Source organism: Vanessa atalanta, chromosome 5 (genome assembly GCF_905147765.1).
Source record: "Vanessa atalanta chromosome 5, ilVanAtal1.2, whole genome shotgun sequence".
Lineage (NCBI taxonomy): Eukaryota > Metazoa > Arthropoda > Insecta > Lepidoptera > Nymphalidae > Vanessa > Vanessa atalanta.
The window spans coordinates 11,211,742-11,236,877 of record NC_061875.1 but is presented as its reverse complement, the minus strand read 5'-3'; the positions used below and the strand labels follow the sequence as shown (position 1 = coordinate 11,236,877).

Sequence of the window (25,136 nt, the reverse complement as noted above, 5' to 3'; positions counted from 1 at the left end):
TTACTGCGCATTATGCTAACCTCCGGTGATATTGGATTAACTGCCTTGATTTGAATAGAATAGATTTAATAAATTAATTTTAATAATGAACAAAAAACTGTTTAAATTTTTTTAAACAAATTCTGAATAGTTACTCCAATGTTTACCATATTAATAAAGAATCAAAATGTATAAAAACAGTAACATCAATGTTAATTGCTGTTTTTTCTAAAGATAACATGCGAGTATTTCACTGCAGCCTGTAATCTGAAGTAGATATTTTAAAAATATAATGTTGTAATAATTGCCTTTTGAAAATACCCTCATAAGGTTATCATAGGAGGATACATTCCTCATACTTGGTGGTAGGGCATTGGGCAAGCCCATCTGGGTAGAAACCACCCACTCATCATAATATGTTCTTACGCCAAAAAACAATACTGTGTGCTATTGTGTTCCTGTTTGAAGGGTGAGTGAGCTAGTGTAACAAAATGCAATAGAGACATAGCATCTTAGTTCTCAAGGTTGGTAGAGCATTGGGAATATGAGAAACTATTAATATTACTTACAGTACCAAGTACAAGTACCAGTCTATGGGCAGTGGTGACCACTTACCATCAAGTGGCGCTTACCTGTCTAGCTTACTATGTATATTAAATTAAAAATGATACCGAATAAATGTAGTCCGGTAGACCACCAACCTATGACTCCAATACGATTAAAAAAAACATCCCAATTGAGATCATTTAATGTATATAAAAAAAAAACATAAGGTTTTGTGGAATTTGCACATTGTGGAACGCCGACTTTTAGCCAAACCCGAAATACTTTATTCCATTTATGGAATCTTGTTGAGTTCTTTGATTTAGGTATGAATTAATGAGATCAAGAACCTCCCCTTTTGTAGCCACTATGTAAAATTAATTTACAATTATTAAATACATCGACATAAATTAAACTATTTGAACGAGGTGACCAACCTGACACTTTACGTAGTTTTTTTACGAAGTAACACACATTTTCAGAATATCTTTCAGTCTTCTAGATAACCAAAAATTATAGAAATTTCCGATTGTGGTCATTTTCATCAAGCACGTAGTGAAACTTTTGAATGTTCTCATGTGACAATAATGTCAACGTAGATATACTAATAATGTGTTAAATTTTTAATTATAATATTTTTAAATAATCTGTTTCACCTTACCTGTGTTATTATTTTTATTTTCAGGAGATTAAAGCAAATAAGCCTATACTATCAATGGAAGATGTATTGGCGAATGTTATTCAAGATGTGGGTTGCACGGCGCCGTTTAGTAAAATGTCTAGGCTGTTAATTAAAGGGCTAGTTTTCTGCAATATATATTAATAAATAATTTTTGTTCATTTTAATTTTATATAATTGGATCGAGATAAAGAAATTTATATAACAATATTTATAAATATTTCTAGTTATTATTAGCGTCTTAACTTCTTAATACTCGTTTAATACAAATCTGACTTTAGTATAAATACGATTAGTGGTCTTATTCCTAGAATTTACTTCAGTCCTCGATAATAATCTTAAACGAAAATACTTTGATCATCTGGCAGCGTGAATTTGTGTTTCGTGTCTCATATCAGTTTTGACATTACTTTTATTTGAATCTCGAGGCTCCGATCATATCCGAACTCGTTGAGATAACTAAATAAGGGTATAACATTTCTCAGGAGCACTTTAGTTGCAAACTTGTCATATTTTTACAAGAAATTTCCTTATTATTACGTATAATATATAAAGATCAACGTTTTAACAAAGCAGAATTCTTAAAACTTCATACTAAAACCGCAAATTTGTTAGTCAATAACATTCGACCCTGCGATTGAAGTGTTTCGAGGCAACTTTTCATGAAATATTTTAATTTTATTCGAATAAAATTGGCCAAGTTTTAAATAAGAATGTACCCTTGCTCCATTTACATGAATAATTAAATTCATTGTCTCGACCAGGGCACTGCGAGCGATGCGATGCGAAGATGGTCTGAAAGGTGAGCTTAGAAACAACCTTGCGGTTAAGTTACGGACGAAGGTTTTTTTAAGTACACACTGTATCTGGAATTTTTAAGCTTAATAACAGATCTTAAACTATACTTCAGGGTCTTTTCTTTCTTTTTATATATATATATATATATATATATATATATATATATATATATAAATATATATATATATATATATATATATAAATATATATGTTTAGTATAAATCCAGCTTAAATTTATGAGTTCTAAATAAATATATATACTTTAAAAATGAATATGTCGAGAACGTATTTTCAAATTAAAAATTTGTAAATCAGGCTCAGTGCTAAAGTTTCTTAATTTTTTTAGTACGTTATATCTAAAAGGGTCGTTGGCCGCTAATAATAATGACCTCACTTAATGCTAAGATTTTTTTATACATTTAGCAGAGAGGAATAATTTACAACGATTTATTGCCATCATTTTAATCAATTAATCACTAAAGTAAGATTTCTTTTAAAGTTTACCTTATCAAATCTGCGTAAAAAAGTTTAAATATGAAAATGTTTATTAAAATCTCAACCAAGTAAATGTTTTAAGTAAAGCATCGCCTGTGACATTCGAGATGTTTAAAATCATTCCTTTTCAATTTGAATTTTTATTAAAAATATCGACGCCTATTTAGTGTATTTTACAATATTTATTATATACAGCGAGGGGTCAAACTAGTTGTTATGGTCACAATCAACAATCAATCAGCCAGGGAGCTGGTGAACATTTAGGTATGTGATTTGCTTATGTCGATAAAGATACATTAAATAAAGGTATATACAGTTCAGATTTATATAAATTAGTTAATTTAATAAATTAAGATTTACCAGTATGCATTTTGGCGTAATAGTGCCTTAGATTTGTAAAAGCAAGTGCATGAAATTATTTTTTTTTGTCTAAAGCACGATGAAAATCTACGAGACAATATTACAATATATATTCCGAGGTGTAGTTGTAAAAAGCTCTTCTAAGTCATCTGCTCATTCATTTGACGTTGTTAAATATTTTTATACTTATAGTCTAGTGGAAAAAGTAATTACTACAGCTGATATCGATCGCATATACGAGTTTGTACTTTATCGATGTTATCGACTGCTCATAAAGTATCACATTATATATTTTTGTAGATTGATGTATTTTTTAGACGTAATATATATTGCCTGCAGAATATAACACGTCTGAACGTTTATCTGATGTATTTAATTTAGAAACAATATTAGAGTCAAATCGAGAGGCAAGCATGGGTAAATAAAGTACTGTCACTTGACAACACAGCGCTACCGTAGTGGCTGACGACGCCTGTGATGTTTTGTGTATCTCAATAGATATTATTAAGAAATGTCTGCCACGTGTCTGCAATAATATAAAAATTTTGCTAGCCAGCTCCCTCACTATTAAGGATATTGAAAAAGATGTGCCAGTCGGTCTAACTTGAAGTCACAATCATTTTAACTTTAGCGCACATCACAGATTCATAATATATACGATAGTTTCGTTAGTGTGGATGATGATGCATAATACGAATATTTTAAACGTACTTCATATTATAGTGACGTAATGTATAAACACATTACATTTTTAAAGAACAAAAGTCAATTGCTTATTTGTTGTGAAAGCTTTTGAGTAATTTATGTAATCGTATTGTAATTGTACGCATTGTATATGTATATGGACCATAAGTCTGCCTGGAATATTTATAACTTGATCATAGCAGCCAGTCTAGTTTAAAAGGAGTTGAAGTAGTATCCTGAAGTTACGAAGTTCGCATTGTAACACTCCCCCTCCTGATTCCTCGGAAAGACATAAAGCCTGCGCTTGAAATTAATCTTATATCCCTATGTTTTCAGTAGCATTGGAAAGGTGGAATTAAATCCATCCACAAAATGTCATGCTGACCGATTTCAACACAAATAGTGAGTGCACCAGGCACTCACTATTTTCTCACTCTCATAATCCGATTGACGGCAAGCCGACATGATCGGAAATAATACAGACACAATAACTTTTTATTGCCCCGAACTGGAGTTTGAACCCAGAACATGAGGATCTGGAGAGTAGTACTAGATATAAGGGCAGTCAATCGTAAGTAAATATATGCATGTATGGTATATATAAATACACATATATAGGTTTAAAATTTACACTATTAATCAAGATTTAGCAATATCATTTCTGAGTAGGAAACAACGCTTTATATATATATTCTTTATTGCACTTAAAAAGACATTACAGAAAATAACAAAATAGAGAAAACATAAGCAAAGGCGGACTTATCTCTAAAAGAGATCTCTTCCAGTCAACCTATGGAGGTGAGTGATAAGAGTCAATCAGCGGGCAATGTAGTGCATCATTACTTATAAAAAAATATTTATATAAATACACATTCATACACATATATATATAAATATATACACCAATACACATATATATATATATATAAATAATATAAATATATATATATAAATATATAATATACATAGATACACACATATTAATATCAAAGTTTATGATGAAGGGTAAACTTGTGTCAGGAAATGCTGTCTTAATCGTTTTTTAAACATATCAATTGTAGTACTGTCCTGTATGTATTTAGGAAGTTTGTTCCATAGTAGCGGAGCTCGTACTGTGAACGACTGAAGTCGAAATTTGCTGTTACTCCGAGGCACATCGAGCATCGTAGTGATGCAAGAACGCCTGGAGCGGGTTGAAGGAGGAAGCAGGTTGAGGCGGGAGCTGAGGTATTCAGGAATATTAGGGTTTGTGAGAATATTGAAAAGGACCGAAAGGATGTGCATATCACGGCGAAATCGGATAGGTAGCCATTTAAGTTGAGCGCGGAAAAGAGACACATGGTCGTACTTACGTAGCCCGAAAATAAAGCGAATAGCAAGATTTTGTAAGCGCTCTAACTTATTAAGCTGTTCCTCTGTCACATCCAGAAAGCAAACATCAGCGTAGTCGAGAATAGGGAGAAGAAGAGATTGAGCGAGCATAATTTTGGTGTTGAAAGGGAGAAAATATTGGAGACGTTTGAGAGAGTGAAACGTGAAATGCATACGTTTACTAACATCGTTGAGATGAGACGTCCAAGACATGTTGCAGTCAATGATCAGGCCCAAGTTTTTTACATTTATGTCAAATATCAAGACTACTTATTATATTTTTATCTGTGCGCTGATAATAATAATCAGTTAGTCAGTCATAGTCTATGTACAATTTTATTTTATTTAATAATACTTACGCAGTTAGCAGGAGCTTTACAACTGAATCATTGGGTATGTCGATGTGGTTAACTGAAAAAAATAATTCAAGGTTTAAAAAATGAACGGAAAATCACACTGACACAGTCTGTGAATAATAAATAAAGAAACATGTTTTGTTAAAATATATTTGTTTACTGCAAAAACAAAAATTAACTAATATTAAAAATTAATATTTGCGCTGAGTTGTGACAAAAACGCGAATGTAATATTTTTTAGTCAGCATTGAAGTAAAAACTCGATAAATATTTACACCTACTATTCATCTTTTTTCAGCAAGGAAGCGTATGTGATTTTATATTCAAACAAAATAATTTATCTTGTTTTAAATTAAAAATAGTGACTTTGGCAGTAATAATATTGGCTTAAGTGCTTTGTTTAACGGATGCTAAACTGTTAGCATTCGTTAATTAATTAACCATATTAATTAGCAACTGTTCAAAGTTCGAGTTGTTTGGAAAAAGAATAAAATCGAAACGAAACGGTACCAAGAAACAAGTCCTTTGCCCGGTTTTCGCGAGGCAGCTGCTTTTAAAAAACAAGTTTGGCGATCTGGAAAGGCGATTGACGCTGACATAATATGGCCTTCACTGCAGCGATGAACAATAAACGTAGCAAGGATTTCTTAACAACATATTTTTTATTTTGTTTCATTACCAATTCAGGGGCTAACCTTCATTTTAAAAGATATATTTAATGTCTCTTAGACTAGATGGTTATTTACTTGAACTACTCAATGTTCTATATAAGTATAAGTTAGACAATTTATTTATTTAAATATTTATTGTATAATAATCGAAAGGGCCAAATAAAATTCGACTTTCGAAATTCGAATTTAGTTGTATTCGTCTCTTTCTCTTATATTATGTAAAGAAACGTTGCAAGCAACTTCAGTAAATAAAAACTATTTAAAGTTAACTATTTAAAATCTACATATTATTAAATTCTTACGTCATCTTAGAAGGAAGCTGAAATTATATCCTTCAGATATGTAATTTCGGTTTTTACTGTATATAATTATATTTTTTTTACAGACGCATTTTCAAAATAATTATGTAATTCTTGATTAATTAAGGCAATTGTAAGGTGTAGTTATTGTTCAGTTATATACAATTTGCTACAGTATTCTTATATAACATCATCTTAATTTCATATTTAAGATACTTAAAGAAGTATTTTAACTAAAAACCTAATTTACATAAAGTGCAAATATCTTAACCAATTATAATTTAATAGGTATGTTACATAAACCTAGAAGTATAAGAAGTAACAGCCCGTTATTGCACCATTGCTGCCCCAGGCAAAAACCTTTGACAAAACGAAAATTGAAGCGTGGTTGAGAATAACTTCTAAAGCATGTATGTCTCCACCTTTATTGTCGTACATCAGTTGAATAGTAAACAAAAAAAAAATTCTTCTGCTTTACCGGATTTGAACCGATTGTCAGATGAATCCACGTATTCCGTTTTCGGCCGTTAATACCCGACCGCTCGCTACTTGATTGATAAGAGATACGTTAATATTCAGTCTTATTTTAGTCTATACTTATATATATAAATGAGAAGACAGTTTTTATAATGCATCACTGAAAACAAAACTACAGAATAAATATATATTATATAAGTTAAACCACAAGAAGCGTGTTTCGAAAAAGGTTTTAGTATATAATATTATTATATAAGTTGCACTTCGTAGTACCACCCACTTTAAATTAAGAATAACAATCACGTTTTAATTCTTGAGTTCCAGTACATTAAATTAGGCTAGATATTGGTTTTTATTAAAATGTTTAGCTGCACACGTCATTCAGTCAGCACATTTCATTGTATGGTATATAAGTCTGCATTTGTGTTGTAATATAAATTAGAGAAGATGACCCAGACTATTATAAAAGAGCTTGTTATAAAAACAATCTTATATTTATTAAGTACCAAAACATGTTAATCAACATTTTATTTGCACTACCAAAACTTTCCACTTATTAAGTGTTTACGCCTTTATACACATAATTCAAGTGTCGTAAGTTTTATTAACTTTATATTTAATTAGGGATCTATAAAAAAAGATAATCTTATATGTATGTATATGAATTACAATTTTGTACTCTTTGACTTAACGGAACTTGTGGAAGCTATACATAGATATAATATCTAGTCTTGCTTAGAATTCTAAGTAACCGGAACTTAGTTTACGGCCAATTTGTCATAATACAAATCGTAAAAATATATGCAAATATTATAATGGTTAGCTGCATAAAAAGTTTACTTTATTGTATATTGAACCCGTTTCAGTTGTTCAGTCATTCACTTTCTTAAGGATAACTCATTGTCAGACTAACTTGATTTGGGAAAGTAATGAAACAAAACTAAACATTAATTTAAAATAAAATCTTTAAGTCGGTGAACTATTCGATTGATTTTTAATAAAATTGTCCTGTTTTCGGTTTTCTCGTCATAAATTTGCATTTTTTTTTTGTAAGTAAACCACAGTACGGAACACTTCCTGGTAGACAGGTCAATCCAATTTAAAAAACCTCTGCCTTGCTAATGTATAAAGGCAATATAAAAAGTATAACAAATTTCGCTTTCGCAGTGATAAGAATACGAAACAGTCAGATCTCGGTATCAATTTCAATGTAATCTATAAACGTGTACCGAAGTAGTTTAAATTTCAGTGTACAATTTCCAAACAGAGGTGAAAGGCGCCAAGGCCGATGGGCAACAATGGTTTTGATACCAGTCAACGGAAGACGCCTCCATTCATAATAGGAGCCTTCTAGAATAGTAATTGGCGCCATTTATTATCTGGAGCCTATTAAAAAGATTATTGTCGGATCCACACATAACAATGTTGTGATTTTGCATAACGACAACTTCAAAATACAATACAATTTTACACAATTTATTGACGACAATCTTTGTTTTTAATTGTTTTTGTTTTTTTATTAACTTTTGCCTGGCATTTTTTTATGTTATCGGTAGGCGGATGAGCAAATAGGTCACTGATGGTAAGTGGTCACTACCGCCCATAAACAATGGCGCTGTAAGAAATATTAACTATTCCTTACATCACCAATGCGCCACCAACCTCGAGAACTATGATGTTATGTCCCTTGTGCCTGTAGTTACACTGGCTCACTCACCCTTCAAACTGGAGCAGTACTGAGTACTGCTGTTTGGCGGTAGAACATCTGATGAGTTGGTGGTAGGGTAGGTACCCAGACGGGCTTGCACAAAGCCCTACCAAGAAGACTTTTTTTTAGCAGACTTCTCTTCTCAATTCTTAATATTAAAGATATCTTAAGAACATTGGCATTTTTAAATTGTATTAAAATACAGTTGTTGTAAACACAACTTTACTATTTCGGATAATGTATTTTTTTTATATAAGTTAAGTAATTCAAAATTTTGATTGTGGCACTTATATTAAACATGTTTTGTAGTAATACATAACGATTTGGGCAATAAAAAAACAGCTAATATAAATATGTCTGTTTGTTTAACTACTTTTTTTTAAGACGCTTAGTCAAAGGCTTAGTAGGAAAAAACTAGTTTGTAATAGCCACATTAAAAGCCATATAAAATGAGATTAAGAGCCTGACTTCTAGACAACTGAAGTCAGACTCCTAATCTCGTTTTTATTACTATTAATTTATCTACATAATTAAAGGTCATTATGATAAATTATTTTATTAGAAAATTGTATCTATAAGTATTATTGTTCTTTTGAAAGTATTATAAGTAACAATATATTTTTTGAAAGGCATTTCAAAAAATATATTGTTACTTATAATATATTGTTAATCAGGAAATGAGTTCTTAATAACGAAGTAACCGATTAAAAAGGTCTTATGCATACGTTTTGCTAGGAAATCGATTCACCAAAAAATTTAATTTAATCGTAACTGTAAAACGAAATATATTGAGGTATTTAGCTATGAACTGTTTTTAAATTGGATCGAATAAATATTTACGACACGAGAAATACTTAAAATATGTATTTATTTGTGTCGATTTAGTAAAAAAATATATAGTCACATATAAATTACACACTTTAATTTCTTTGAAAACATTTAATATACGTCTACTTGAACATTTCTTATTAAAAGGAAATAATTACTCCTCTTAAGCTCGAACAAGTATTCAAGTATTCTAGAAAGTTCAGTAGTTTTCATTAATAACGTAGATCGATAAAAGAGGTCTTTGCTACGATTCAGAAGATGAAACTTTAGCCGGCCTGGTTTCGCTTCTGTAATATTCAGGATGTATTCTTGAATGAGAGACCTAGTTACTCTAGGATTGTATGTCTAAGCTATACGTTTTTGCAGAAAACTCATAAGCCTCGGCAATGTAAGAGTAAGATTATAGGTACTTTATGTTATAATGTTTATGTTCATTTAAAGGTTATTACCAATTTTATGAATAATAATCAAGGTGTACTTACTGCATATTTTTAATTAAAACTCTAGTTTAATGATGCTTATTTTCATAATTACATAAATATAAATTAATTACTACTTGTATAAGTGAAGTTTCTTTTGAAAATAGCTATGACGGATTGATCTCTTACACAAAAATCATCAATATTTTTGGTTGACGTTGGTATTTCTATACAATTAACTTTTAAAATTTAATAATCTTAAAATTGTATTATTTTTTTATAATTTATATATTCGTCAATTAAATGTATTATCTGATTACTTTTTCATTATTTTACAGCTATTCTTATTTTAAAATATGACTAAGTTCAGTAATACGTAGAAAAGAATTTAAGTATTAAATTCTTAGAGGAGAAAGTTTCTTTACATTCGTCTTTTTATAACGTTCTCATAGTACGAGTACGTACCATTAGAACTTCAGTAATTCTAACTAATGGTGGAATTACCTTTTGCCTTAGAACCATCTGCCACGACTCGGACCAAATGAAACTTGGCTCGGTTCTTTAACTGCGTCGGATTGTATTTCATTTCTCCCATCACGAACAACTTTTCACTTCTTATTAAATTGAAAATGTTATCTAACTGTTTAAAAGTTTTACTAAGAGCTAACAATCATATAACATTTAGGATGTGTTTTTTTCGTCGAGAACTTGTTCGGAAATCGGAGCGTAGTAGCCTAGTATATCTAAGTACTGTACATTATTATGGCGTCTGAGACACAATTTACATTAGTACTCTAATTCGTTTAATAAATCTCATACAGTACGTATTTAAAAATAAATTATATTCAATTATAATAAAATAATAAATATTTTTATCATTGTTTTTTGTTCACTACGTCGATATTATAGCCACGCACGATATTATTATACCGTATTACATGTAAAGACGAGAAATATTTCTGTTTTATTATATATAGCCACAGATGAAGAGGCAACAAGGTCCGGCACTTATAAAGTAATTGTATTGTGCGGTATTTTCTATGGCGTGGCAGTGACTTAACAATTCGATCCTATTACTATGTATATGTGTATATATATAGCATATATATGTATAATAATATTATGTATTTGTATTTTATTTTTTTCAATTAACTAATCCAACAAGAAATAATTAGTCAAGTCTAGTGGCTACCAACTAAATTACAGACAAAAATATCAAATTGGTAACATTATTTTTAAAGTCGATTAAAAATATAAGAACTAAAACAAGGTTAAATTTTAACTGCATTAAGCAGCTAAGAACGTGCAGCTTTAGGTTCAAAATATCTGAAAGACAACATTAAACAATATATATTTATATTATAAATAAAATAATATTCATATATAAATTATACTTTGATATGAATAGTTAAAGTTATTTGTTGTAAAGTGACCGCGTATAAAAAACAAAAGAAAAGCAAAAAATAAATGTCTATATATGCATTGTAATTGATATTGTTTGTTTATATAATCCTTAAGTAATCTATTTTCGACCTTACATTAAAGATTTAAATATTAGACTTGAGTACCTAATGGTTGAAATATTGACATAATGTCGTAATGTGTTTTTGCTAGATACTTTTGCTGACAATCATTTTAGTGCTGATTGTAATGTAAACGTATTCTGTAACTGTGCTGATTTACTTAAAATTTATTTTTATATAAAACTTTAGTCACTTATAATACAAAAGTGTTTCATTATAACTTAGCGACTAAGTTGTACATGCTGTTTCGCTGTTATCATTCGCTCAAATTGTTCGAGGTTCTTTATCAATCGTTAAATAGATTAGATCTACCAATCTGAAAGCAGCACTAACAAAAAACAGCATCACTTCTACATTTAAAAATGTGATAGTTATGTGGTATATTTAACGATTGTTATAAGTAGATCATCAGCAACCAATCATTTTAGAGTTACGATTAACGAGCTTTAAATTCGTTCTATCAGCGTCAAAACTTTCCAAACAATCTCTATTGGGATGATTTTGAATTACGCTTCATAGAGAATTCTACCATCTGTAATCTGAATCCGAATTGTTTCTTGAATATAGTAACCAAGATAAATGGTGCAAAATTATCGAAATAAATCTACTAATTCGTAGCTAAATAACTATTTACGTAATCATCGACTGATATTAATTCTATCGACATTTAGGAAATGAAATTTCTTTTAAATTTTATTACAAAAATTTATGGAAAAGGTCGAAATGTTAAAAAGGAATGAAATACATAGTTTCTATGCACGTATCTACTTTAAACTGTAGAAGAATAATTAAAGACAAAATAAAACTAGCTTAGATGGTCTTAGTGCTTGAACTTATAAAATATAATTAAACTTGAATGCGAAAAGTTAAATGGGACTTCTTCCTAGGGAATTGTTCATGGCAATGAAGTTGAGAAGTCGATGTTATTCAGAAAACAAAGTAGGAAAATAAGTGGATACTACTGTAACTACGGATACGACGATATTAAGTTAATTAGTGACAATTTCTGTACTTTGCAATATATAGATAAATGTATAACTAAATTTCTGCTACAGACATCGGTAGGTACAATCTAGTTTATTAAAAGTATATGAAATCTTTGCTTATCCTTCATACCCGTGTAAAGCTAACAGGAGGCATAATGGCATTGTGGTTTACTGGTCGATTATTATATGGTTGTTTTTCGTCTGCTACATTTCATATTTCACGTCGCCAAAGTTTAAATTTTACTAACGACGTTAAGTAACTCGTAATTAGACAAAGTTGGTTCTAGGTCTTGACTAGAAAGTATATGAAAACACATCCCAGTAAACAGATTAAAAATAGTAATTCCTCGCTCGAAATAGCAAGCGGAGTGATTGCAGTCTGTCTGTCTGTGTCTACGTCTCGGTCTGCTGCGTCGCCTTTTGTTCACACCAACTGAAATCCACACAATTCTGCAACACTGGGCAAAGGAATTTATATTAAAACTTGTCATTTACTTACAATAAGATCAATAAAAACTTCAAGATATTGCCTTTTTGCAGTACAGGTTTCTGTTTATTCCAGAGTTATTCCTATCTTTTGCACTTTTAAAACTTTTACGCCAAGGAACGCTTTATTAAGGTTAATGTATGTTAAGTTTCTATAATATATTGCACTTTAAAATACACATTTGTTATTGCAGGAAAATAAAATGAACCAGTAGTTCTTGAGTTATACGTTGATAAATATTCGTATTACACAGATGATATTACACACTCAATTTTTGAAAAAAAAAAATTCATATGTTATGACGTAATTGTTTTCGTCTCATCGTGAAGAATACATTAATTATTGTGGTATTAAGAAAAAACACAAATATATAATTGTACAAAGAATGTTCGCGACATGCAAGCTTCATATGAAAAAAAAGAAATTGTAATTCTGTGTCATCTCTTTGTTGCTGTATCTATTGTAAATGTCCTAGTTTCGTCCGATTAATCGAAATTGCGATGCAAAGGGGTTGTTAACATTTTTATCATTTTTCAACTTCGTAATCTGTACTAATTTTATGAAGAGGTTAACTTTGTTTGTTTGTATGTGGGGGTAATCTCCGGAAATAATAATCGATTTTTTATTCGATCATTACCTACATTATTCCCGAGCACAATAGGGTATCAATTATATTTATATAATATAACCCGGGTTAGGTTGCAAGTTAGAAATAAAATATTATACTAAATGTGTAATTTATAGGAGTAACCGATAAATTTAACTTCAAAGTAAAATACAGGTATCGTTGTATTCACGTTATGATACTTGAATAATATAAATAAAATAAAAAGTAATTAGAAAACGTAATTAGAGTCAATTCAAATATCAGCGGCTTGCTATTCGATATTCGTGAAGATATCAAATGATCAAGAAATCGAGACGGCGACATGTGCTATTCAATTCACCGCAAATATTTGCACAGGTTAAGGATTTTAACTAATATAATAAACTACACTATGATCGCAAACAAGATTTTAGCAAAAAAAAAAATTAAGGGTCGCGTCTATTAGTATGCTACTTTTTCTACTGATATGAGATTGATTACGATTCCGATTTCTCGTAGTAACTTTACGTAGAACTGACATGACTGGCTTGCAAGACATTTTTTTTTTCTTTTTTTATGATATTGGTAGGCGGACGAGCAAATAAGCTACCTGATGATAAGTGGTCACTACCGCCTATAGACAATGGCGCTGTAAGAAATATTAACCATTCCTTACATCACCAATGCGCCACCAACTTCGGGAACCAAGATGGTATGTCCCTTGTGCCTGTAGTTAAACTGGCTCACTCACCCTTCAAACCGGAACGCAACAATACTGCTGTTTGGCGGTAGAATATCTGATGAGTGGGTGGTACCTACCCAGACGGGCTTGCACAAAGCCCTACCACCAAGTAAGTAAGTAACTGTTCAATCAATTTTATTATACTTAATATTTTTCGATAAAAAACATTTCTAATTATAAGGACGACGACCGACGAAAGAAAAACAGGCAAAAATTGCCTTGCATGCAATTTTACTTTAATTTATTTAAACCCTATAACAAATATTTGTCGGTCTGTTATCATCACGAATAATATACTGAAAGAATCGAAATGTAAATTTATAAAGAGGGAGACCGGAACCTGAGAACGTACTCAACATTAGCGTATAAATTAAAATATTTATGAAAATGTAACTAGTTCCTTATACTGTCAATTGTATGTCACCCAAAGAATCTAAGATAATAAGAATAATTTTCATATTTATACACTATGAGTAATAGTGTACATACATAAACAATCGTTATTTTGGCTTACTCAACTAATGTTAAGCAATTGAAATCTTTTTCGGAGAAAACAAAAATATAGTTGCGACCTTACAAAAGGTTGTGAGGACATTAAAACATTACGAAAATATTACATTACCTAACAAAAACTTGCACAAGGTAACTGGGTTTTAACGGAGTACTTACTGATCGTGGTTCAAATGGAAATCATATAATAACACCTTGCTTTGAATAGACCACAATTTGACCCATGACCTTACTGTAACCGTTCCATCGTTTGGACATAGTCTAATAAACGTCAACATTTGATGTCGTCGACTAATGCGATTTTTTAATACACTTTATTATTCTAGATTTGAACTAAAAATAATTTTAATTATAGCTTAGTTAAAATATGAGTACCCATTGTAATATTTCATTTCTACAAATATATAACATAATAAGAGTCACGAAAGTTATGCAAACGTTTATTAGAATCATATATAATGCAAACAATTCTCCTGTAGAGTATATGTATATTCAACTAAAATTATACTGCCGTAGTCTAGTTGGCCTTGCCTCTTTAGAAATACGTCACTCTTTACGTTTTGAGGCAGGCATCCTGATATCTTAAAATTCGTCTACAACCATCACGCACTTTTTTATTTCGAGCTAGAAGCGTCATTTCATTTTTATTTTATAATGGTTAATAAATTCACGAATCAATATATTTTAATACAGAAATAAATATAGTATCAATTTGTCTCTTGCATTAGGACCGATAATAGCGAATGGCATAAACGTACACGTTTTTAAAGCCAAAATTACGAATAAAGTAAAACATTTCTCAAAATATTTCTCTCTCTATTAGACGATGTTTGTAAACTAAAATAACAAGAAATCATTAAGAGTTTTCAACTTTTCAGGTTTCATCACGAAGTAACTTTTTTTTATTTCAATACGAATATATATTATTAACTATAATACATATATGTAAAGTTGTTAAGCTTTGGGCGTTGTTCAGAAACAGGTCACATGTGACCGAGGGCTGTTTTCGTGTCACTAAGTCCGTGTCCGTAATATGCAGTTTTATATAAATTAGTACTACAAAAAAAATTAAAAATTATTTTACTAATATATTCGCAGGTATAATATTTGCTAAAATATTATTTAGGTAATCATCATTTCACATGGTTATCGTTTCTTCTGATCAATTTGTTGGGATGATAAGGAGAAGTAGGTCGAGTGTGGCGATGAGGGCTTCCGTGTCAGTAAGCTGTCGCGTGTTCGCGGTATGCGGAGCTTCATATTAGATCCCATCGACAGTGCAATATAATACACCCGCCAATCAACAGTCAACCTTTTACAGAGAATCATGAAGCATATTTATAATTATATTCCTTTGCGTACTTTATGAAATATTTCTGATTGTAAGTTACGAAAACGTAAAAAAACATTTGATGAACATTCCAACAAAAAAACGTTTGATGTTTTTAAAATGAACTTGCAAAGTATGTAAATTGTGTTACATATTTCCAGAAAAGATTTGCAATTTTATAAATATGCCTAGAAAATAAATCATAATCATGACTCTCTATAACTTGAGGGTGATATAATTAAAACTATATTATTAAAATTTTACTTATTTTAATGAGTATGATATAATTTATGTCATAAATGAAAAACTTAATTATTCTTCCTAAATAAATATGTTAATATACTTTATTGTACACCACAAAGAAAAATTCAGAAATCTTAGGATTAAACACAAAAGAAGTTTTTTACAAATTATTCATTTATAAAATTAACCAGATTGTTTTTTCTCTATATACCTCTTTTAGTTTACATATGGAAGCTGTAGGTGTGCCAAATCTAAACGTTACTATTTATCGGTTAGCTATGAAAGACGAACTTCTAAGTGATAGTAATCCGTTCTATAATTGATAAAAAGAAGTAAAAACTTTGATCACTTCAGCTTTCAAGCTTAAATTATAATTGTACATCGTAAGAAATATAATTTAAGTTACACAAGGCTTGTCATAATTTGAAACAAATAAAAAATTAACGAACATTCTCAGACCTGATTCACAGTGCAAGTCGGCGCATGCGTCACACGCAACATATCTATGGAATATCTATGTTGACCAATGAGTCATTGTCGAGGCGAGACATTAACTTCACAACTCGCTTAAGGGCATGGGAAATTGTAAGGCGAAAAGTTGTCACGAAATTGATTCTATAGCTTAAACCGAATCTAAATTAGTCCTTGTCCCTTTTGGGATGATACACTTTTGATTTAAATCAATAATTATAATATTTAGATTTGACTTAAAATCTAAGTCGATATCGGTTAATTGGTTTATTTTCATTACAATTGGTCGGTAACGTTTTTATTTTTAGGTATTACAAGATATTTATTTCGAGTGTAAGTGGATGGGTTTACTCTTCAATTAACAATGAATTTCGAAAAATCTAAAAAGAATTTCGATACAGATTTTTATGAACATAAAATTGTATTTTATTCTCAAGAAGTACTTTTCCGTAGGCAAAACGAAAGAAGATTAACCGGTTGATTTAAAAAAAGACTGTGCAACTTATTTATTGCACCAGTCTATGATATATCTAGTTGAACTTAGACCAGTAACGAGATTTTTATATACTATATGATATATAACTTAACATTATACAGTCGAATCTAATCATGACATTACTTTTATAAATTATTTATTATCTACGTGCTACTCATTGTAAAAATCAGTAGTCGGGTCTTCGATTTCTTTTTGTTACTCTGTAATTATTAATTAACTTGTTTACAGTTATGATAATAAAAATAAAAGCGCAGAAGGTTTTATAGAAGAGTACATAATTGCGATGTATCCAACCCTTTCGCTGCCTTACTTTCGAGAGCTCTTAACGGAAACGTACGCGTTAGCTACAATAACCCGGTGACTGGCAGACTCGAGACCGGTTTCTCCGCAATAGGTTGCGGGCAACAATATAGTGCATATAACATATACGATTGCAATCCTCCGCACCGTTTCGTTGTTGTTTCTGCAACATTTCCTTATACGAATCTGCGATATCTTGTATCGTTTTATGCGTTTTAAGCTGATCATGTTAGGCGCTTAGTAATATTTCGATCCTTGCTTTTATACAATATATGTGAACAATATAAAATAAAAATATTTTTTTCGTTACATATATTTATAGACATTTAATTTAATAAAATATGAGAAGCAACTAAACTTAGGTTCTTTATATTTTATTTCAAGGACTAGGCTTATCTTAATAGTATTTCAAGTTAGTAGTTGTAAGCAAAAGAGAAAATAATTAATTGAAAATTGAGATTTTATAGTTTACGCTAATTCACTTAAGTCTACTTGATAATCATTGTACTTTCGGCTGTTTTTTTCAAATCGTAACCGTGTTCGTACGTGATGATAAACGGTCTCCTTCGATTATGTAACGAAGCTTTAAAAAGATCACTATTAAATCGCCTTATGTCCCTCGTAGCATTAGCGAGTTACAACCAAGACTACACACAAGACCTATAAACGTTTCTTAAAGGATTTTGTTTGAAGATATTTTATTGTTACTTTTTCTCTCATATTTATGTTGAACAAGGATTCATCGAGAGATTAAACGAAGCATAGCGATTAAAATAAAAAGCGTGGCGATACGGTCCATTGCGCTCTTACTATGAGTACGTGCTTGTAATTCATACTCTTTAGCCAGTGAACTGTAAATTACTATTGCTTTTCGCTCGTACGGTATAAGGTTTAAGTGAAATTAAATGTTGAATAACTAATAAAAGGGAAAATAAAAAATCCAAGACGGTCTTTTGAATTGTTACCTATGTTCGAGTAGGGACTTGTAAACAGATATCATCGTTTTACTTAGTACAAGACGATAATCAAGAGAAAACAGGTGATCTGATGGTAACCTAGAGATATATAAATATATAGTAGAAGTTATATATGTATATAAATATAATATAGCACGGCTAATGCTTCAAAATGCAAAGGTACCTAAATGATATTTTAAAGCAATAGCTATTTTTTATGCCAACAATTGCACTTGCGTTCTACACAATGTTTTGTATCCTTATCAATTACACTGACTCACTCACTCTTCCCCCTGTAATATATGTTAATAGGTATAAACCGAGACTTAATTTTTTTCCCCGACAGATCCTATTTTTTTACGTGAATCCCGTAATTTATATATCCTTGTCCTCATTCGAGACTCGGGAAATCTTTATGTCCAATTTCATTGTGACGGTTTCAATGATTGTATAGTGATAAGGTAACAAGCAGACAGACAGAATTAATTTTGTATTTAAAAGATTATGATTACACTTAAATGCACATCAGCATTTTATCCTCTCTTAGTTGACAGCAGCTGAAGATATTACTACAACTTCGTAATAATCCAAGAGGGAGAGGGATCGCAGACTTAGTCGTATAATATATACATAATAGTTTTATCATGCTTGAGACTGGGCTTATTATTTTATTTCAAAACAAACAGGTAAGAGCAATGTACAGTTGTTTTTTTTTTATTTATAAACGAGTTTATCAATTTATTTTATCTTTGCATTTTTTTTTCAAGTACTCCGCCTGGGCGTTCATTTCGCGAAAGGTCTCCAGGGATAAGAATCGATAATAAAACTACAAAAAGTTTAAAACGGCATTACCTTCACAGATACTTATAAATAAAACACGCGAACAAATAAAAATAATATACTCATATTGTTTCTCAGAATTATAAACACTGTAAATTAAATGTATTATATTTGATTATAATAAGCAGTAAAGATCTCATGTATTTATTTTTAGACTTAATCACAGTCATCTACTAACGAACAAACAGCTCGTGACACACAATGACCTAAACAAGAACACAACCTTGTACCGCAGTTGTGCAAACATTAGTTATAATAACCTGTTTAGAAATCTTAAAAGTCGATCGACATCCCAAAGATATTGTTCACTTGATATTTGAACGTGTTCCTACGTCGTTTATAATACAATTTTATTTTTATTCTCCTTTAAAATATTTCATTAGAGATATAATCTTGTATTTACTCTTTTTGATCAAGGACGGCCCGTAGATTTTGATTAGGGTAAGTCTTGTAGATTACACACATATATACAACGCTGCTCAAGTATGGTTTGATCGAAAACTCAGTCTCGCGAAAGTCATCTGACATATGCACGTCTCCGAGCAAATGATGAACTATATAATCAAATATGGCACGCAAACTCTACTGTACCTGTCCGGAATCGAAACCCTGATGTTCGCCAATTTTTCAAATCAATCAAAATGTCTTAAAACTGCTAAGCGTAAGTAACCTAGTTTGAAGAACGTACTTAAAGATATTTTTTAATAGTCAGACTATATTGTTAAAAGTGTATAATAATGAAAGTATACAAATTATTTATAATATTAAGAGCAAGCAAAAATCATTAAAAATGTAATGTTCGATTAATTAAAAACAAGCAAACTTAAACGACCAGTAATCGCTCGTGGCGCACAATAATGTTTCTTGGGGCCTATAAATAATATTCTAGGTAGTCAGAACAAGAATAAATCTGAACGATGTTATCAGACAAAGTATTTACAACCTGTGTGGGCAGGCTGTGCACGGCGAATGATCCGCCTCATTAACTGTAAAGCCCTCGCAAGACACGAGCGATAGAGCTAATGCATAAAAAATATTATTTTTATCGCCGACAAAATGAACGCAAGATTATTGAGTGCGAACTATTAAATCGAGAAACGGTTTCGAGAGTTAGGTGAAAATATATAAAAATAAAATGTTTTTGAAGGAAATTATTGATAATTATTTTTTATTTATTTAAAAAAAAAAGAAATAATTCGGTACACATAAAGCTTCGACAGCTGAAACAGTAACGGCTTATAATATAAATTGTAATGTAGGTTACTTTAATTTAACTTAGTTTTATTTACAATAAAATAATCGCTAGTTGCTGTCTAATTAAACTTTATTCAATCATAAATCTAGACTAAAACATCCGAGTATGTTTAAGTATTCCCATCTCGACAAAAGCAAGGTACAACCATGACAAATAGAAGGCTGAGAAAACAGTTAATCCCAATCAAGAGCGTTTCAATAAGCAAGGCGTTCATTGTATCCAATTAATTAACATTCCACTATCGTGCTGATTGTCATTACAGCGTGTTTGTCAATGGCGTCAGGCGTGTCAACGAACTAATTGGTTGACAAAAGCATGCAGTTTACCAGGACTTTGATTAGTTTGCATTTTGCATAGTGGCTTTTGCGTGGATAATTATTTATTACATAGCCCACTGATGCATGTACAACGTGTCCCTTTGATAACGTGCGTCTTGATCACAAAATATCTTGATATTTTTGTGTATGACTCGAATGTTATGCGAATATAAATTATTTTTTAATGTTTTTAATTTTTTGCATCATATTTTAATGTATCTGAAATTATTTGTAAGAGAGAACTCATATTTCATAAATATTGTCTTTTAAAATAACTAATAAATTAAAATTTAATATCATTCCGTTTACTTTGCCTCTGGGACGTATGTTTAAAATAAGGCTTGGTAAACGTTATTAGCTTTGAAATTTTCATACTTTTTTATTAAATCTGCAAACATAATGTGGCTTTCTTCCCATTTAAAGCGCAATTTACAAACAAAACATAGGCATAATTGTGTTACGCCTAAGCCATTTCCCGTGAGACAGATTACGGCCGGGACAAATTGTCTGACCCACTTACCCTGGAACGAATCCCGGGGCGACACAGAAGTCTAAAATTGTTTGTTGTTAAAGTAAACGTTAGAGATCATTCATACGAAAACATTTACAAGAAACGATTATGTCATCTTTACTCGTTTTGTAAAAATATTTATCTATTATTTTACAAAATACTTTTCTACTTGGACGAGTATAATTTTAAAACTATGTACAGTATTATATTACTAATTGTGTATTATATGTGTATTAACTGTAGCGGTAAAGCAAATATAAATAGTCAGAAACCACGGAAATAAAGTTTAATTCAGAAAAACAAAAAATAAACTTTATTTTTTAAATGTAAGACTTGAATCAATTAACTGTAAAAGTTAGTAATATAAATAACAATCAAACTTAATATAATGGACAGCTACACAGCACAAGTTATTAGACACAAAATAAAGTAGGGAGGATATTTCATTACATATCAATGTTATCAGTTACATTAATAAACTGCAGTTTAGACTGAGCGGATGGGGTGAATTTTTAGGGTTCGCTTAGTAATTAATTATAAGCATCGTGTAATTTTACAGTCCGTAATGAAATGTGTAAATAAATTAATAGAACATCTGCTATCGTATCTTTGCGTGACAATAATAATAAAATGTAGTCCACGAAATGTAATTACGAAGTTTAATTACGTATCAATCAATTTTAGTAATAAAATTATGTAAATTATTTCATCAAACCGAGTTAAAGTAGAAATTAATGTTTTATATTATATATATATATATATATATATATATATAATATATAATGAGTATTCTATCTTACGAGTCATTTGCAAGCCATTTGTTTGCAAACCTAAACGAAAATTATCAGTTTGGTATTAATATTTTAATGGCGTGTCTCGCAACTTTTCTATTGTTTTAAAATATTGAAAATATTCATATGATTATTTATACGAAGAGCCAAGATGGCCCAGTGGTAAGAATGCGTGCATCTTAACAGATAATTTTATTTTATTTTTTATAAATATTGGACAACATCACATACATTACTCTGATCCCAATGTAAGTAGCTAAAGCACTTGTGTTATGGAAATCAGAAGTAACGACGGTACCACAAACACCCAGACCCAAGACAACATAGAAAACTAATGAACTTTTTCTACATCGACTCGGCCGGGAATCGAACCCGGGACCTCAGAGTGGCGTACCCATGAAAACCGGTGTACACACTACTCGACCACGGAGGTCGTCTATGATGATTTCGGGTTTAAGCCCAGGTAAGCACCACTGAATTTTCATGTGCTTTATTTGTGTTTATAATTCATCTCGTGCTCGGCGGTGAAGGAAAACATCGTGAGGAAACCTGAATGTGTCTAATTTCAACGAAAATCTGCCACATGTGTATTCCACCAATGTGCATTGGAGCAGCGTGGTGGAATATGCTCCAAACCTCAAAGGGAGAGGAGGCCTTTAGCAGTGGGAAATTTACAGGCTGATAATGTAAAAAAATGTAATTCTAAGATTTGTGTAATCGAAACTACCCACTACGTAAAAAATATAACATTTATAGTATAACGTATATTGAGTATAGAAACAAGTATCTAGACGTTAGAATTAATAAAATCTCAAGTTTTTTATATATATTTTTTTATTATTATCATTTAAATGTTGATATTTTCAATAAACGATCTCTAGTCATTAATTATTTTAAATTAATTTATTTTTAAAGCCCCAAGCCATTAAAGTAATTGAAATAAATTACTAGCTTTTTTTTTAATTTGCAATATTAGTAATATAAAACAATATACACACGATATATAATAATATAATAATTAATGTCTACAGAGTCAAATGCGTCTTTTGATGATGAAATAGAAGCACAGCATTTTAAAACCATCCATAGCTTTAGCGTCTTAAATTTGAAACTGTTAATGTAAAAGAGAGCGGTCGTAGTTATAAAGTGTTATGTTTGTACGATATTATCAAAAGACGCATTTGCCTCTTTAGACGCATTTACCTCAGGTTACTTTATATGTTATATGTACTTATAATTGTAAATAGACTTGAGTTTTTTTATGACGGTCGTAGCCGAAAAATTTGATATTTTTTTTTGTTAAAACATTATATTTCTAGTTGATATATTGCATTAAACAATGCCGATTGTATTTCAGTGTGTACACAAATTGTCTGAAATTTGAAAAATATAGAAACCGTGAATCGAGATTGTTCTCAAGATTTTTATCATATTTTTCTTAAGAATTCAATCGAACGTGATCTTATCTCTCGAAACAATATATATATGCAAGGTGACGTTTGTTTTTTTTTGGATTATTATAAAAGGAGTAAAATGAAATTTATATTATACAAAATTTGTGTCATAGATAAGGTATTGTATTTGTTCCAAAAAAGTACAATTTTCGACCACCAGCAGAACAACTACCAAATTATTATATATATTATTGATAATGCAAAATTATTAATAATATAATTTGGTCTTACCTAGGTTATACCAAACCCCCATGTTAAGAATGTTTGTTATTAATATAATACGAATTTTGTGTGCTTGAACATGATTACAATATAATTAAAAGTAAGCACAATCATTTTCAAGCGCACTGAAGTAATATCATGTACTTACATTTCGAAATGTATGTGTACATTTCGATACTATATTGAATAGTGTATTTGTAATATAAAAAAATATATATTTCTAATATTATAAATGCGATAGTTTGTGTGTATGAATGTTTGTTTCCCAATCACACTTGTACGAATAGACATTATTTAAGGTGAATTATGTATCAGAAATTATTAAAAAGCATCCTTAGTAACAAAGTACAGGTCAATCGGCTAATAAAACACGGAACTCCTTTCTATGTCAGACAAAAAAAGGTTTCTTTTAATGTCATTAAATACTGAAAAATAAAAAGACAAACTTATCCATATGTAAATGTTTAAATTTATTAAAATATTTAATATTTATAAAACAACTAGGCAATGCTTAAAAAAATCTTGACATTTAAACAGCTAAGATACGAACAAAAAATATATATACTTATATAAAATAAGTAGATATTCAAAGAACAATAGTACTTTTTTGTATTGCATTGTAAAAGTACTGTTCAACCTTGACACTAACAATATAAATTACTGCGATTTAAGTCAATTAAATTTTGCAGGATATGAAAAAAAGGTCACGTTTTTCCTATATACCTATTATTATTATACCAAATATATGTAGCACTTATTATACAAATAATAAATAAATTAAAAAGAAGAATAATTATACCGTTAAAACTGATTTTCTATAACAGCTTAAATAAGTTTTTTTTAAGAAAACTTCTTTTTGTTATTGGGTGCTATTATAAATAAATAAATGTTAGGTTTAACCAAAACATTTACCAAATGCCCCCGGCTTCTTTAAGCTATCACACAGATACTGAACTTACGGGAGCTTTGACCTTTTATTAAAAAAAATATCATTGACGTCAGCAAAGCAATACTTACAGAAATAAAAATCCAAAGTCCAGACTGGATTTCAAAAAGTCACAACACGATTTTTTATACAAAAAGTCAACTTTTTATCTCGGCACTGTTTGCTGTGCGGCAAAACATCCGCTCACGATAGAAGTTGGAAGAGGACTGAGGTCGCCCTCTCTGAGAGGAAAGAGGGGCCAAACCTCCGTACTATGAAACTATAATCAATTTTAATCGTCGTTTACTTAGATAAGTAATACATTGCTGTTTATAATTCTTAAAATAAAATGATCATGGTAAATTCATACTGGTTATATGTATAACATATATGTATATCTTTAAAAAAACCAAAGAAAATAAAAATATCTTTATCCTAGTTCACAAAGTAACTTCAAATATAACCGTGAAAAAATAAAAAACTTCAATGGAAGAAAAACTGCTATATAACATTCTTAAAATTTT

At 30.3% G+C, this 25,136-nt stretch overlaps 1 protein-coding gene across 2 annotated transcripts in view; it reads right to left on the bottom strand.

The window, feature by feature from the left end:
* Positions 1-24,836, bottom strand: part of LOC125064302 — a 47,883-nt gene extending 23,047 nt beyond the window's left edge. Inside the window, exons 1-2 of one of the 2 annotated variants that reach the window (XM_047671266.1) lie at positions 24,705-24,836; positions 5,269-5,320 (exon numbers count right to left, since the gene is read on the bottom strand). The gene's annotated coding sequence lies outside the window, so the exon portion shown is untranslated. The remainder of the gene's footprint in view (positions 1-5,268; positions 5,321-24,704) is intronic. The other variant, XM_047671267.1, reaches the window with a different exon arrangement.
* Positions 24,837-25,136: the final 300 nt, after the last annotated feature.